This window comes from Hemiscyllium ocellatum, chromosome 9 (assembly GCF_020745735.1).
Source record: "Hemiscyllium ocellatum isolate sHemOce1 chromosome 9, sHemOce1.pat.X.cur, whole genome shotgun sequence".
In the NCBI taxonomy this organism is placed as follows: Eukaryota; Metazoa; Chordata; class Chondrichthyes; order Orectolobiformes; family Hemiscylliidae; genus Hemiscyllium; species Hemiscyllium ocellatum.
Genome location: NC_083409.1, coordinates 101,627,617 through 101,645,905, shown reverse-complemented (window position 1 = coordinate 101,645,905; position 18,289 = coordinate 101,627,617). Strand labels below are relative to the sequence as shown.

The window sequence follows — 18,289 nt, the reverse complement described above, 5'->3', positions numbered from 1 at the left end:
TGATTGGCACTATATCCACCACCTTCGACATTCATTCCCTTCACCATAGCTGGCAGCAATGTGACCAGCTGGCAGCAATGTGACCTATCTAATAGCAGCACCATGTACCATCTACAAGAAGCGCTGGAGCAACTCACTGAATGTCCTTCAAAAGCACCTTGCAAACCCACAGTCACTATCATTGAGGAGAAGAAAGGCAACAGATGCACCAGCAACCAGGGGAAAGGGGAGGAATGACAAGCCCCGACTGTTCCTGGTCCCAGTCCCAGCACAACAAGCTCTCTAGAGCCCCAGGCTCTGGCCATTGGGCCCTGTTTCCCACCCTGTCCTGGGCATTGCTGTCATCTGCAAATTCCCCTTCAAGTTTCACACCATCTTCAGTTAGAACTAAAAGATTGTTCCTTTGCTGTTACTTGGGTCAAAACCATGAAATTCCCTTCCCAAAAGCATTGGGTCTGTCTCTAATTCCCAAGGGTTGCAGCAGATCATTGATGCAGTAAATCACCCTCTTTTCAGGGGCAATTAGGGATGGGCAAGAAATGCTGGATTTGTCAGCGATGCCTTCATCAATGAATGAAAATATTAAAATCACCAAAATTCAATGCCTCAGCCAATTGACTATAAACTTGTAAAAATAAAAAGAGGAACACACAGCAATCTGACCAGATTCTAGATTAGAGTGGTGCTGGAAAAGCACAGCGGGGCTTTTGCCCGAAACGTCGGTTTTCCTGCTCCTCGGAAGCTGCCTGAATTGCTGTGCTTTTCCAACACCACTCTAATCGAGAATCTGGTTTCCAGCATCTGCAGTCCTTGTTTTTACCTAGTTGATTTTAACCAGTCTGATCAGATTGCACTCCCACCTCTACCACCACCTCAATAGTTCATGGTCAACACTACTGTACAATCAGGGTCATAGAGTCATAGAGATGTACAGCATGGTAACAGATCCTTTGGTCCAACTCTTCCATGCCGATCAGGTATCCTAACCTCATCTAGTCCCATTTGCCAGCACCCAGCCCATGTCTCTGTAAACCCTTCCTATCCATATACCCATCCAGATGCCTCTTAAATGTTGTAATTATACCAGCTTCCACCACTTCCTCTGGCAGCTTATTTCATACATGCACCACCCTCTGCTTGAAAAGGTTGCCCCTTAGGTGCCCTTTAAATCGTTCCCCTCTCACCTTAAATCAAAGCCCTTTAATTTTGGATGCCCCTACCCTAGGGAAAAGACCTTGGCTATGCATTCTATGCATGCCTATCGTGATTTTATAAACCTTTATATGTCACTCCGCTTCCCTGACACTCGAAGGGACATAGCACCAGCCTACTCAGTCCCTTCCTGTAATGCATACCTTTGAACCCTGGCAACATCCTTGTAAATCTATCTTCCTATAGCAGGGCGATCAGATTGAATGGTTAGGCCACTTTTGGAATACTGCAATGTTCTGTACAGCCACAACATGACCTCCCAACTCCTACACACAATGTACTGACCAATAAAGACAAGTGTACCAAATGCGTTCTTTACTATCCTGGATCAGTGGTGCTGGAAGAGCACAGCAGTTCAGGCAGCATCCAAACTGCAGCGAAATCAACGTTTTGGGCAAAAGCCCTTCATCAGAAGAGCTGTTGCCCGAAATGTCGATTTCGCTGCACTTTGGATGCTGCCTGAACTGCTGTGCTCTTCCAGCACCACTGATCCAGAATCTGGTTTCCAGCATCTGCAGTCATTGTTTTTACCTTCTATACTATCCTCTCTACTTGCAACTCCATTTTCAAAGGTCCCTTTGCTGGGCTATGATTAAATGGTTTTCATGGAGCAAATACAAAATTGTTGGAGTAAACGTTCCTCTAAACCATTACCGTGCCATGTCAGAAGCCTGCTCCATGAGATCAGTCTAACCCTGGAATATACTGCTGTACATTTCCACAATACTAATACCTGGGCTAACTGGAGATAGAAAAAAAATGAACAAACTTGTTGGATTTTCACCTTCTCTAGATGCCCCAAATCACGTTACTGTTAACACAGTACTTTTGAAATGTAATAAAGAAAATGCAGAAGCCAATTTGTGCACAGCAAAGTCACACAATGAGATAATGGTTGGATAATGTGCACTTATGATATTGCATGCTGGAGAACAGAGAGTTGTTCGTTGACAGACGTGGGAGAAATGGAGGCTCAAGGAAGCTAAGGAGATATTTTAGCTGGTTTGAGACATAGAAAGACCAGATTCTGGATTAGTGGTGCTGGAAAAGCACAGCAGTTCAGGCAACATCCGAAGAGCAGTACTGCTCCTCGGATGCTGCCTGAACTGCTGTGCTTTTCCAGCACCACTAATCCAGAATCTGGTTTCCAGCTGCTGCAGTCATTGTTTTTACCTACATAGAAAGACCATCTTAATAACTTAATTTAATCAACTGTAGAGAGAGAGAAAGAGATTAAACATTCAGCAATAATGAATAGAGAGTGAATGTGTTAAATGGAGTATAAGGAAAATAATCAAATGTCACATAGCCACCCTTTGAGAAAGATATTGTATTATTCCACATAATTCAAAAGGAAAATCACCACAGCCCCCACCCTAAAGAATTTACTGCACTTTAGTTGTAGCTCTCATTGAGAATGATTGTTGAAGGAAGCATTTGGTATACTTGCCTTCATTGGTCTGAGCACTGAGTAGAGGAGTTGGGACGCCATGTTGTGGCTGTACAAGACACCGGTGAGGCCACTTTTGGAGTACAGCATACAGTTCCGTTCACCCTGCTATAGGAAGGATGTTATTAAATTGGAGAGGGCGCAGAAAAAATTTACAAGGATGTCACTAGGACTTGAGGGCTTGAGTTATAAGGAGAAGCTGTCATTGTTTTCACTGGAACGTAGGAGGTTGAGGGGTGACCTTATAGAGGTGTACAAAATCACGATGGACATAGATAGGGTGGATAGCAAAGATTTAGGGATGGGAAATTCAGAACTGGAAAGCATCGGTTTAAGGTGAAAGGCAAATATATTTAAAAGGAACCTGAGGGGCAGCTTTTTCACACAAAGGGTGGTGTGTAAATGAAAGCGGTAGATGCATGGACAGTTACAATATTTAAAAGACATTTGGACAGGGACATGAATAGGACAAGTTTAGAAGGATATGGGCCAAATGTAGGCAAATGGGGCTAGTTTGAGTTTGGGAAATTTGGTTGACGTGGACGAGTTGGACTAAAGAGTCTGTTTCCATGCTGTATGAATCGATGGCTCTTTTTTTCTATTTGAAACTTATGCATTGTGCCTCATGTTGAATTATAAAAGATTCAATTATGTTAAACCAACTGAATGAGTTTACAGCATTTAGTCAAACATACAACACAACTGGACAAATTAAACCACTACACTGTAAATATTAACTCCCTGCTTTACAACCAGACAGTTCACCCAGTGTCAGCCAGATTATATGGTGATGGTGTTCACAGACAATACCAAGATGTTTCATAAAGAAACAAAAATGAAGAGAAATAAGATTAGTGTAAGCAATGCTTTGGTGTTTACAGATTCAGACAAAAAGAAAATATAAGATCTTGATGAATTTGTGCAGCACCTCAGGTTATCCCAAACCACCTTACAACTAACCAAATGCTTTTGAAGTATGGTATAGGAAATGCAGGAGCCAAATTGCACACAGCAAGAACCCACAATGAGATAAATCTAGCATTTTCTTTCTCCTCTATGTTTACATATTGGTTGCCATTATTTGGACCCCACAAGTTGAGAGAAGCTGTATCAATGCAGAATCACGGGTTAATTTATCCCTCAGTTAATAACTAGCAGTTCCCTCTCTGGTTCAGATGTTTCAATGTTTTCAGATGATGAAATCATAATTGAGTTTTTTTAAAGAAAAGGCAACCAAAAGAAATCATCTACCTCTGTTTCTATGAAATTTAATTTGGTTCTCGGGCTACTATCTCACTTGCTTCTTTAGGCTTTTGTTTTTTCTTCTTCCTGCCTTCTCATGCTGAGGTTTAATATCATGGATACCTAATCTGAACAAATCCTGCACACTTTAAAATGGAACTCCAGTTTGGAGAAATGCCAGTGATTTCCATATTTCACTGGATTGCCCTTTAAGCTAGTGGTCACCTTTCACCAGTGACTGTAGATCCTCATGCTAAACCAACACCAGGAGCAAATACCACTGTTTTTACCCCTTCTGCCTCTTCCCAGATACAATTGCGGAGCTGCCCCCAATCTACGACTCAGGGCACTTAACTTTAAAGCAGGTTTGGGATGTGACCTGCTCTCCTGTTTTATGTCATCTTTCAACTCTAAGCAATTGAGAAGCCCTAGACTGAACTTAGTGAAATTACACTGAGCTGCAATCTATGATTCCAGTTGCATTTAGAATCATAGAAATGTACAGCACGGAAATAGACCCTTTGGTCCAACCTGCAAATGTGTTGCTGGTCAAAGCACAGCAGGCCAGGCAGCATCTCAGGAATAGAGAATTCGACGTTTCGAGCATAAGCCCTTCATCAGGAATAAGAGAGAGAGAGCCAAGCAGGCTAAGATAAAAGGTAGGGAGGAGGGACTAGGGGGAGGGGCGATGGAGGTGGGATAGGTGGAAGGAGGTCAAGGTGAGGGTGATAGGCCGGAGTGGGGTGGGGGCGGAGAGGTCAGGAAGAGGATTGCAGGTTAGGAGGGCGGTGCTGAGTTGAGGGAACCGACTGAGACAAGGTGGGGGGAGGGGAAATGAGGAAACTAGAGAAATCTGAATTCATACCTTGTGGTTGGAGGGTTCCCAGGCGGAAGATGAGGCGCTCCTCCTCCAGCCGTCGTGTAGTTGTGTTCTGCCGGTGGAGGAGTCCAAGGACCTGCATGTCCTCGGTGGAGTGGGAGGGGGAGTTAAAGTGTTGAGCCACGGGTTGGTTCAGGCGGCCCGGAGGTGTTCTCTAAAGCGTTCCGCAAGTAAGCGGCCTGTCTCACCAATATAGAGGAGGCCACATCGGGTGCAGCGGATGCAATAGATGATGTGTGTGGAGGTACAGGTGAACTTGTGGCGGATATGGAAGGATCCCTTGGGGCCTTGGAGGGAAGTAGGCCTCCTCTATATTGGTGAGACAGGCCGCTTACTTGCGGAACGCTTTAGAGAACACCTCCGGGCCGCCCGAACTATTTATCCTATCCATGCCCTTCATGATTTTATAAACCTCTATAAGCTTCTGCCACTTGGATTAAAATATATAAGGAAGTTTCACTCCAGAATCTTGGGGCCTTTTACTATGTAGGTAACATATCTTTTGTGTTTCAGTGTTAAATAATCGAAAGAAGCTTCTGTCCATACATAGCAAACTAAACCAATGAACAAAGGCTGTGCAGTCACATTATTGCCTGGTTTGCACAAAGTGGCAAATACCAACTTGTCTTGAATCACCACTTTTCCATCAACTAATCTAAGGGTTCACTGAGCTGACATTGATTCCAAGTGTGGATAGTCATCTGGATTAAGCATATCTTTTTACCTGAAAGGAGTGGAACAGTCACCATCTCTACATCTTTAAACAGAAGCACATTATTACAGCAGGAAAACTGCTAATTAAAACTGTGCACCCGAAACATAATCATTTATAAAACCATCACTTTCACCCAAACCACAGCACTGGACATTGGAAGGGATAAAATACACACAGACACACACACAGACACACATGCACACATTCAGCTGGGCTTCCTCATGAGCAGGCAGAGTGAAGAAAGCCTTTTTTTTTATTTCATACATTTTCGGGCAAAAGACAGTTCTGAGTAATTTATTCCCTTAATGGGCCATGGTTCGTTAATCAATTTAATTTCTAATTGAATCAGATGGATGTAACTCTCTGCAAAATTGTCTCTGAAGAGTCTGTTTTGCTCATCTGTTCAGCTGCGGAAAAGGTTCTGACAGGAACTGGAGGAAACAAAAGGGTTCGCATTTCTCTTTACTGTGAGGGTTCGCAAAAGGGGCATATGTCAATGGAAAAATACAGAATGCACATGGGATCGAGCAAAAACAAGGGACATCTGAAAGCCATTATTAAAACATGAAGTGTCTATAAGTCCACCAAAGAATGTGTAATGTAATATATCTTTTTTGTATTTGGAACTCAAACCCACCAAATCTGGTTAGTGGAATTGTTAAGAAACAAATCAAATACCTTAAAGTACCATCCTTTCTTGTCTAAAGGTATGATTAGAATCTTGTCTAAAGGTATGTCTAGAAATATGTGTCTAAAAAAATTTCAATAGTGTCTCTGTTAAAATTGATTCTTAAAATTCATTCATCCACAGGATGGGAAAGTTACTAGCTAGAATAGCATTTGTTTCCCATCTCTGTCTTGAGAAGGTGGATTTTGGCCTCGTGATGGTGAAGGAACAGCATTGTGGTTCCAAGTCGGGACGGTGAGAAGTTTCAAGGGGGACTTCCTGGTGGTGGTGTTCCTCTGCTTCTGTTGCCTTTGTCCTTCAAGATGGTAGAGTTTGTAGGTTTGAAAGATGATATCGATGGAGCCTACATGCAATGCTGCAGTCTGTGTTGTGGATGGCACACATTGTTACTGTTTTGCATCGGTGATAGAGGGACCGAATGTTGAAGGTGCTAGATGGGATGCTAAGTTAGTTGCTTTGCTTTGGTGTCAACCTCCTGGCATTGTTGGAGCTGCACACGTCCACATCCGTATAGAGTTCCCATCCCACTCCTGATCTGTAGATAGTAGACTGTCATTTGAGAGACAGTAGGTACAGCAGAATTCCCAGCTTTTATAACCATAGTAATTATATAACTGGTCCAATTCAGCTTTTGGTCAATATAGCCCTCAGGATGTCGATTAGTGGTTGTTTTTAACAATTGTAATGACATTAAATATGAAGGGAAAATGGTTAGACTCTGCCCTGTTGAAGATGGTCATTCCTTAGCTCTGTGTGGCATAATGTTATGAGCCATTTATTAAGCCTGATTGTTGTCCAGGACTTGCTGCACATAGGTGTGCACCGCTTCAGTATTTGAGGAGTTGCAACTGTTGCTGAACATTGTGCAATCATCATTGAATATCCCCACTTCAGACGTTACAATGAAGGAAAGGTCATTGATGAAGCAGCTGAAAGTGGTTGAGTCTAGGGCACTGCCTTGTAGGAGTTATGCAGTGGGACTGAGGTGATTGATCTCCAATAACCAGAACTACTTTTGTTTCCGAGGTATAGCTATAACCAGTGGAGAATCTTGCTCTGATTCCAATTATCTTCAGTTTTCCCAGGATTCCTTGATGTGATAATTAGTTGATGAGTGCTGTCAATAACACCTTCCATCACTTTGCTGATTGTCAAGTGACACAAATAGGCAGCAAGGGCCACAGGTTTACGAAAAATGCATTTCTGGAATTGGTTTCAGGCTGTAACTGGGTGTGTTGTCACCATGTGATGAATCCACACAGAACTAACCTACTCATATTCACCCTATAATCACTCTGACTCTACCATCAAACAATTATATCGTCTGTAATCTTACACTCTCCATAATGATATAAACTATCACAATCTCACACTTTGCGCTGTCATATCAGCCCTGATCGCACGAGGGGCGGCTGCATTACCACAAGGTTGAATTTCTGAGCAGTTTTGACTCCACGGTGACGGTCATTTTTATTTGACAGAATCCCTGTCTTAAGGTTAGCCTGACGGACATGTTTCCAGTGTGATGGTGGGGGTGAGGATTGTCTGCTTTGAACATTTCTGATGAAGGTCTCATTCCTGATGAGGGGCTTTTGCCCAAAATGTCGATGCTCCTGCTCCTCAGAGGCTGACTGACCGGCTGTGCTTTTCCAATACTCTCGACTCTGATCTCCAGCATCTAAAGTCCTCATTTATGCCTGCTTTGAACATTTGACAACACTTCAGCCAAAGAACTGTTAAATTTTGGGGTGAGCTTTGTTGTCAAACACTGAGGTTGACTTGTCAGGATGATTGGCCAAGAGTTCCATTCTTGGTCAAGGCAGACTAAAAAGATCAAGGTGAAGTTTCAGGTCTGTGGTACCTGATGTCATGACTAGATTACTTACAGTGTGGAAACAGGCCCTTCAGCCCAACAAGTCCACACCAACCCTTCAAAGAGCAACCTAGACCCATTCCCCTAACACTACGGGCAATTTAGCATGGCCAATTCACCTAACCTGCATCTTTTTGGACTGTGGGAGGAAATTGGAGCAAACCCATGCAGACACAGGGAGAATGTGCAAACTCCACACAGACAATTGCCTGAGGCAGGAATTGAACCCAGGTCTCTGGTACTTTGAGGCAGCAGTGCTAACCGCTGTGCCACCGATCTCAATCACCTGATGGTAGAGACAATACAATGATTGTGATGAGTGGGAATGTGCAACAATATGATTGCCTCCACATAGGGTGCAGTGGACCCAGCTCAGCACCTTGACCCGGCCAGATTGAAAGTCTCATGTCTGCAAGCACTTTCTCCTGAGGTGGACACACCCATCTGGGCAATCTGCTTTCTGCCTCCAAGATGAAAATCCAGAGACAAACAAAAAAAAACCCAGAAATCGCTGGAGAAACTCAGCACATTTGTCAGCATCTCTGGAGAGAGAAACAGAGTTAACTTGTCAGTGTAATGATGTTGCTTCAAAACCATTTCCTGCTCTTCATTCAACAACTGATTCTCTGAGAGCATAGGCCCCATTCTACTTCTCTCTCATCTCAGGATTCAATCTAGTGAATCTTTGGTTAGCACAGTGACTCAGTGGTTAGCACTGCTTTCTCACAGCCCCAGGAACCTGGGTTTAATTCCAGCCTAGGGTGACTGTCTGTGTGGAGTTTGTATATTCTCAATGTGGCATCAGGATGATTCCTGATGAACGGCTTTTGCCCGAAATGTCGATTTTCCTGCTCCTCGGATACTGCCTGACCTGCTGTGCTTTTCCAGCACCACTTTAATCTAATCTAATCTATTCTCCATGTGACTATGCGGGTAGCTCCGGTTTCCTTCCACAGTCCAAAGATGTGCAGGTTAGGTGAGTTGGCCATGCTAAATTTCCTATAATATTCAGTGGTATGTAGGTTAGATGCATTAGTTAGTGGAATGGGTCTGGGTGGGTTACTCTTTGGACCAAATGGCCTGTTTCCACACTGTCGGGACTCTATGAGCCTCTATTGCACTACCTTTAAGGCAACTGTATTGTCCTTAACGACAGAGACCAAAGCCATATAGAGTATTCTAGCTGCAGATTCACCAAAACCTGATACAATTGCAGTAAGACTCCATCAATTCTCTTGCACCAAAGAGTTTTGCTTTCTTGATTTCTTCCTGTACTTGCATGTTTGCTTTCTGTACTTCTGTATGAGAAATCCTATCAACATTAACATTTAATAGTTTCTCACCATTTAAAAGTATTCTGATGTTCTATTCTTCTTACCAAAGTTAATAATCTCCCATTTCCCCACATTCTGCTCAATCTGCCACAGGCTTGTTCACTCGCTTCACCTTTTTACATCCCATTGCAGACACTTCATTCCCTCTGACAACTAAATTTCCAATTTAGTTTTGTATTAGTAGCAAACATGATGCATTACACTTGTTCTTTTCACCTCGGTCACTAATGTAGATTGCAAAAAACTTAAGTCCCAAAAATGATTCTTACTGCATTCCATTAGTTACAACCTGCTAAATTAAAACTAACTGTTTATCCCTACGCTGTTTTCTTTCCTTGAAACAATCATTTATTTTTCTGTAGAAATATCTTCCATATTTCCCCCAGTCCAATGAGCCATATCTTACGAAATACCCCTACAAGCTGTCCCCAGGTTGTAAGAGAATAAAACCAAAAGAACTACAGATCCTGGAAATTAGAAACAATAACAGAAATTGCTGGAAAAGGTCAACAGGTCTGGCAGCATCTGTGGAGAGAAATCAGAATTAACAACCAGAAACACAGCCAGAAACCCTATCCGCCTTACCCTACATCAAAGAAGTTTCAGAAACGACAGCCAGACTACTGAGACCCCTTGGAATCCTAGTAGCTCACAAACCCACCAACACTCTCAAACAAAAACTAACAAATTTAAAAGACCCAGTACAACCCATGGACAAAACCAACGTCATCTACAAAATTCCATGCAAGGACTGCCACAAACACTACGTAGGATCAACAGGAAGCAAGTTAGCCTCCAGGATACAAGAACACCAGCTAGCCACAAAAAGACACAACCCTCTCTCCCTCGTAGCCCTACACATGGATGAAAAAACCCCCACCATTTTGTCTGGGACAACACATCTATCCTGGGACAGGCTAAACAAAGACATGCCAGAGAATTCAAAGTTTGTGAGAAGATTTGTAGCTCGGGTGCTCGTTGTTGTGGTTCCGTTCGCCGAGCTGGGAATTTGTGTTGCAGACGTTTCATCCCCTGTCTAGGTGACATCCTCAGTGCTTGGGAGCCTCCTGTGAAGTGCTCCTGTGATCTTTCCTCTGGCAATGCTGGAGGAAAGATCACAGAATCGCTTCACAGGAGGCTCCCGAGCACTGAGGATGTCACCTAGACAGGGGACGAAATGTCTGCAACTCAAATTCCCAGCTCGGTGAACAGAACCACAACAATGCCAGAGAATTCCTCGAGGCCTGGCACTCCAACCACAACACCATAAACAAACACATAGATCTAGACGCCATCTATCAATCTCTCAGAAAACGAACAGAAAATGACATCACCACAAGCCCCAGGAACCCCACCAGGACAAACATATAAATAGAAAGCAGGAGACAACAGCTTCACTTCACTTGGAGGTCACCAATGATGTTACCTAGCCAGGTAATGAAACGTCTGGATATCAAACCTACAGCTCAGTGAGCAAACCTACACCCTAAATCAGAGTTAACGTTTTGGGTTGAGTGACCCTTCATTAAACCTGTAAACAGGTTCTGTTCTGGAGTCCTTTTGGAGTTGGTTTGCATGTAAAGCAGAATAAGCCATCCATAAGAACAGATAACATTCAAATGTCGAGTTATTAAAATTACATACCCCTTTGTAAGATCACATTCGTAAGTATGAACATTTACAAGTTGGATGTTCATAAATCCAGGACCCTCTGTACATGTGGCACTATATTTAATGCTTTTTCAAAACTTAATGACACTACATATAAGGGTTGCTCCGTGGTTAGCACTGCTACCTTACAATGCCAGGGACCCGGGTTCAATCCCAGCCTCAGGTCTGTGTGGCATTTGCACGTTCTGCCCTATTTACGTGGATTTCCTCTGGGTGCTCCAATTTCTTCCCACAATCCAAAGATGCCCAGGTTAGGTGGATTGGCCATGCTAGGTAACCCCATAGTGTCCAGGGATGTGCAGGCTGGGTGGATTAGCTCTGGAAAATGCAGGGATTGGGTAAGAGGCATGGGTCTGGGAGGGTTGGTGTGGACTCAAGGGGCTGAATGGCCTGTTCCTCACTGCAAGGATTCTATGGCTACATTCGATGCTTCCCTTTAACTACCATGCTAATTACATCCTTTAAAAGTTTATCAAACCCATGTGGACTCTGCCAAATCATATCATTTTTGAAGTGCCTTTCTGCTGGGTCCTTTATAATGGATTCCAGCTTTTGCTTGGGGAGTGATGTTAGGCTACTAAGCCAATAGGAACCTCTTTTCAGCCATTGTCCTTTCTGAAGTAGCATTGTTACATTTGGTAGCCTTCAAACCTGCTTGGCACTATTCTTGAGTCTAAGGAATTCTGAATAATCAGAACCAAATGCAATTGTTATCTCTGCAACCACCTCCATTAGAATCTGACTTTGTATGCCATCAAGCCCAGGGCATTTCTTATCTTTAAGCTCAATCAATTCTTCCAGTACTACTTCTTTAAGAATATGAATTGCTTTAATTCCCTTATTCTCAGAGGGATTTGGTTCTGGTATAGTTTTCATTTCTTCTACTGGGAAGAAAGGTATAAAATATTTGTTTAACATCTCTGCTATTTCCTGACAACCCAATATAATTTCTCCTTTCCAATAAGGGAACCACACTTAATTTTGCAATTCTCTTTTTATTTATCTATTTGTTCAGGCTCTTACAAGCTGTTTTAATATTTTAATATTTTAATGTTTTAACATTTCTTGTCAGTTTATCAATTTACTCTAGTTTATCCTTCTTTATCCATTTTTGGGTTTTCCTTTGGTTGATTTCAAAAATGGTCAATTCTCAACCTTACCAATGAACTTAGGCTTCATTTATAAGCCTGTTCTTTTAATCTAATGAACATTTATAATCTGATGATACATAGACTAGGAGGCATGGGCTTTAGATTCTCAGGTGATACAGAGAAAGTGGACTGACCGGATTTATCCACAGGATGGCCTCCTTCTGTGCCGCAATGACTGAGTTGCCCCTTCAGGATTCTAGTATTATCTACCAAGATGTCTTTGTGCATATCCCATTGATGTCTGAGTGTACACAGCACTGAGCAATTGCGTGTAAATTGGGTGCTCTGCTATGCACAGTCATTTTGTATATGTATTTTTTCTTTGAAGTGAACTGACAACAGTTGGAAGTCCCTGTGGGTTAGCAAATGCAACATTATATCCTGCCCTATTGGATGTGTTAAGCAATAATGTAAGGACAGTGGTAGAAGTGGGAAACTTCCCAGCCTTTAGAAAATCCATGGCTGAGCACTTGAAAGGTAACAGCATTCAAGGCCATGGGCTAAGCACTGGAAAGTGGGATTAGTGTAGCTAGGTTGGTGTGGAAGGGCCTCTTTTGTGCTGTATGCCTATGACTATCCTTAACCTCTTAGCCACCGATAGATCACTTCTTCTGTTTTTGAAGTTTTCACATTTTCGGGTGGCACGGTGGCACAGTGGTTAGCACTGCTGCCTCACAGTGCCAGAGACCCGGGTACAATTCCCGCTTCAGGCGAGTGACTGTGTGGAGTTTGCACATTCTCCCCGTGTCTGCGTGGGTTTCCTCCGGGTGCTCTGGTTTCCTCCCACAGTCCAAAAATATGTGTGGGTTAGGTGAATTGGCCATGCTAAGTTGCCCATAGTGTTAGGTGAAGGAGTAAATGTAGGGGAATGGGTCTGGGTGTGTTGCACTTCGGTGTGTCGGTGTAGACTTGTTGGGCTGAAGGGCCTGTTTCCACACTGTAAGTAACCTTATTGGACGTACCTTCCTCAACAACTGTGAAATATTTTAAATGTTTGTCATTTCCTTTTAATTTCCTAAGTTACTTCAGGAATTTCCTCTCAGACCTATGTTATTGGTTTTATTAAGTTTAAGATGCTAGTTTGAGATATGGGCATTTTATCCTTAAGGCCAGTCTTCCTTGGACAGCACCTTCCTGAGACTAAGAACTAACTCTGTTCAGTTATACAAGACAAGATTAAAGTGAGTCTATTCTTTGGTTTGTTATACAAATGGTGGGCAAGGAAATTATCTCCCATGACTCCACAAGGTTGTCTTCCATCAACTTTTGTGGATTTGATGCATCCAGTCCACGTGAAGCTGAGGATCCCTACGATAGTTATTTCTGGATTCAGACTCTGTCGAACAGTATAGCCAATTCAACTGACTTTTCTCCCCAAGGGATTCTCTTGGGATTTTCTCAAAAGTTAATCTTTTTTTGACATTTACAGACTATTTTTTAAATTTTCACAAGCTCATTTATTAGGTGATGATAAAATGTAGGAGAAGGCCATTCTGCCCATCAAGCTTGCTCTGCCATTCACTGAAATTATACTGATCTGATAATCCTAAACTCTTCCATTTTCCCTTAACCTTTGATTCCCCTATTGATTAAAAATCTACCTTGGCCTTTAACATACTTTGTGACGTTAAAAATCATACAACACCAGGTTATAATCCAACTGCTTTGTTTGGAAGCACTAGCTCTAGAAGTGCTGCTCCTTCACACATCCACCTGATGAAGGAGCAGCGCTCCAAAAGCTAGTGCTTCCAAATAAACCTGTTGGACTATAACCTGGTGTTGTGTGATTCTTAACTTTACGCACCCCAGTCCAACACCAGCACCTCTGCATCATACTTAATGATCCAGGATCGACAGCCCTCTGCAGTAAAGAATTCCAAAGATTCACTGTCCTCAGAGAGAAGAAATTTCTCCTCATCTGAGTCCTAAATGGGTGACCATTTATTCTGAGATTCTGCCCTCTGGTCCTAGACTCTTCCACAAGGGGCAACAAGCTTGCCAAGTTCCCTAAGAATATTGTACATTTCAATAAAATTGTTAACCTTCTGTGTTTGTGCTCACTTATGGAGTATGTGGATTCACTCAGAAACATGCTTAGAATAATTCATCAACATTCTCAATAATCAAGTCTCTATTCAACCTAAAGCCACAACATACACAGAAAACATTAATTACCTCAGCACAACAGTATTGAAATTGGTACAAGAAAACAGGCAAACATTGTCAGTTGTTGTTTTTCAAACTAGCTGATACTCATTTCTATACGCAAAAACCATCACACTAAATGCACATTCTGCAGGCCTGCAAGGTCACAGATTGTGTGTTTCCATTTAACAGGGCACAAAGCAAAGAGCTACAACCTTATTTTGGACATCATTTCAGATCGGATCTCAGATTTCAATGTCCAATTGAAATAGTGTTCATTACACTCGGATCCACTGCACTTTCACTTCAAGAATAATAGCTCCTGAGCTTCGCAGGTTTATATGAGAAACGTCAGTGATTTTAAAAAATGCCTCGGATCCCAGTTAGCATTCTTTGTTGACATGCAAAACTATTCTTTCTCCTTTGTAGACTTCCCACACTCGTCTTGCAGTCTCTATCTTCCACCTAAACCTTTTTACAGTCTTTACACACACACACACCCCGCAACTATCTTATCCCTGCACACTGCTGTTACAAATAATGTGTTTAATGGCTACCATTAACTGTTGTGAAAGCAAGTAATAATATGACTGCATCATGCCAGTACACCACAAACAAATCCCTTTCTCCAAACATATCTCTTTTCATAAAAAAAGGTTTGCAGTTAAAACTACCCAACATATTATTAATAAAGATAATTATCATTTATTAACTAAACTGCACGTTAATTTGAGTCAGTCTCACTTTCATCAGTGTCTGCACATGCATTTCATCCATCTCTAAACAGTTCAGGTCTTTTAATGTCATGTACACAAGTTGTTGTTGTAAGTTTGTTTATTGTCTGTTCATTCCTGTGATGATGTTCCTGTCCTGTGATGTATCATTCTTATGGCAAATTGATTTTCAGAGCTTATTGAGCTTTGGGTGCTTGTTCTTATTTATTTGAGTCAAAGCTTTCTTTACTCTGTGCTGAGCATCACTGCGCTTCCTTAGCAATGACCTTGGGTAGGGATTCAAATTCTAAAGACAAATTAAGCAAGAACCTTTCTTCATAGTTAGCAAGTCGGTTCCTGGACTGCACCTCCTCCCAGTCTGACTCCTGTAAAAATGCTATTCCTTAATACCAATTCCTCTGCCTCCGCTGCATCTGCTCCCAGGAGGATCAATTCCACCACAGAACACACCAGATGGTCTCCTTCTTCAAAGACCGCAACTTCCCCTCCAATGTGGTCAACAATGCCCTCCAGCATATCTCCACCACTTCCCATACTCCAGCCGTTGAACCCCACGCCTCCATTTGCAACAAGGACAGAAATGCCCTTCCACCCTACCAATCTCTGGTTATAAGGCACTATCCTCTGTCATTTCCACCACCTACAGACAGACCCCACTAGCAGGGATATATATTCCCCCCCGACCCCTGCATGTGTTCCGCAGAGACCATTCCCTCCGTGACTCCCTTGTTACGTCAATGCCCCCTTTCGACCCACCCTCTACTGCTGGCACTTTCTCTTGCCACCGCAAGTGGTGTAAAGCCTGCACCCACACTTCTCACTTCACCTCCGTCCAAGGCCCCAAAGGACCTTCCACATCTGACAGAGATATACCTGTACTTTCACACATGTCATTTACATAAATGATTTGGATGCGAGCATAAAAGTTACAGTTAGTAAGTTTGGAGATGACACCAAAATTGGAGGTGTAGTAGACAGTGAAGAGCTTTACCTCGGATTACAACAAGATCTTGACCAGATGGGCCATTGGGCTGAGAAGTGGCAAATGGAGTTTAATTCAGATAAATGCGAGGTGCTGCATTTTGGGAAAGCAAGTCTTAGCAGGACTTATACACTTAATGGTAGGTTCCTAGGGAGTGTTGTTGAACAAAGAGACCTTGGAGTGCACGCTCATAGCTCCTTGAAAGTGGAGTCGCTGGTAGATAGGATAGTGAAGAAGGTGTTTGGTATGGTTTCTCCCATCGTGTCTCTACGTCCATGGATTCACAGAACATTCACAAGAACTTCCATTGTATTGGGTTCTTAGCTTCATTCATCCTCTTAAGATGTATGTTATCCCATCAAACAGCCTCAACCTTCTTCCGAGGGGTTTGATATATAGGTCACCACTTTGAGCCACTTTGTACAGGTTTGTGAAGCTCACGATGTTGCCAGAACCAACAGTATCTACCTGACACTTCACATTCACTTAATGCTCTCTGCCTGCAGTCATTATTCTAGCCATCACAAACCATTTATTACATTTAGACCTGACAACAACAACCTGTTGTGAAGAATCACTCCACACCACACAATCATTGACTGACATCTCTCCAGCAACTATCTTTCTAGGATTGCTTTGCTTCTTTTCAGCTAAACATTTAGATAAGATTCCCGTGGAATGCGTGGAAACAGGCCATTTGACCCAACGAGTCCACATTGACCCTCCAAAGATTAACCCACCCAGACCCATTTCCCTCTGACTAATGCACCTAACACTATAGGCAATGCAGCATGGCCAATTCACCTAACCTGCATTGTGGGACTGTTTGGACTGTGGGAGGAAATTGGAGCACCCATAGATCCTCTTCAGCCACCTTTTCTTATCCAACTCCTTTGACTTCTCCTGGCAGACACTGGACTTGGCAGATGAAACTCTTTGATCCAGAAAAGCCCCGCTTTCTCAGCCTTGGTTTAAGACACTAATGAGTTCCCCAGTCTGGCCGTCAGCCTTCCCTCCCAGTTCTTGTCTCCCCCTCCACTACCCTGACCCCTGGTAGACACTCCCCCAGTGACTCCTTTACTTTCCAATTACAGAGCCTATCAACAGCAGAGAATCCTCCTGTATTTGAGGAGCAGCTGTTCACCATTTCCTTCCACTCTCCTTATGGAGTTGACTTTTCTCTGGCTGGTTCTCTGTAGAACTCATTGCTGCTAAAGGCCATTGAGGCCAAGTTGTTGAGGGTATTTAAGACAAAGATGGATAAGTTCTTGATTAGTAAGGGGAGCGAAGGTTAATGGGGAGAAGACAGGAGAATGGGTTGAGAAGCATATCAGAATCTAGATTAGAGTGGTGCTGGAAAAGCAGGTCAGGCAGCATCCTGCCCCTATTCCTGATGAAAGGCTTTTGCCTGAAACATTGATTTTCCTGCTCCTCGGATGTTGCCTGACCTGCTTTTCCAGCACCACTCTAATCTAGACTCTGATTTCCAGCATCTGCAGTCCTTGTTTTTACCCCGAGAAGCATATCAGCCATGATCAAATTGTGAAGCATATTTGATGGGCTGAACAGTCTAATTCTGCTCCACTACCTTATGGATATAGAGTCATAGTCATATAGCATGGAAACAGACCCTTCAGTCGGACTAGTTCATGCTGAACATAATCGCAAACTAAACTAGCTGCTGGCCCATTTCCCACCAAATATTTTCTACTCATGCACTTGTCTAAATATCTTTTAAATGTTGTCATTATGCCCACATCCACGACTTCCTCAAGAAGTTCATTCCACACGTGAACTACGCTTTGTATAAAAAATTTGCCCCCATGTCTTTTTCAAGTCTCTCTTCTCTATTGTGCCCCCTATCCTTGAAATCCCTCAAACTCAGGAAAAGACAACTACCATTAACCCTATCTATACCCCTCATTATTTTGTAAACTTCTAAAAGGTCACTTCTCAACCTCCCATGCTCTACTGAGAAAAGTCCCAGCCTATCCACCCCTTATTTATAACTCAAACCTTCCATATTCAGCAACATCCTGGTAAATTTCTTCACCTTGTGGTTGCCCCATGAGTGAATTGCCCTGAGTGTTTTGGGGATCTCCATTGGTGGATTTGCCTACTTACCCTGTAGCATGGATAAGTAATGTTAGAGGCCTCTAATGCCCATATGTTTCCAACTTCATGGACTGCCCAGCAAGGTCTCTCCCTTGAA

At 42.8% G+C, this 18,289-nt stretch overlaps 1 protein-coding gene across 1 annotated transcript in view; it reads right to left on the bottom strand.

The window, feature by feature from the left end:
• LOC132818844 (uncharacterized) overlaps window positions 1–18,289 on the bottom strand; it is a 266,974-nt gene that overhangs the window by 67,581 nt on the left and 181,104 nt on the right. The gene's annotated exons all lie outside the window — the stretch shown is intronic.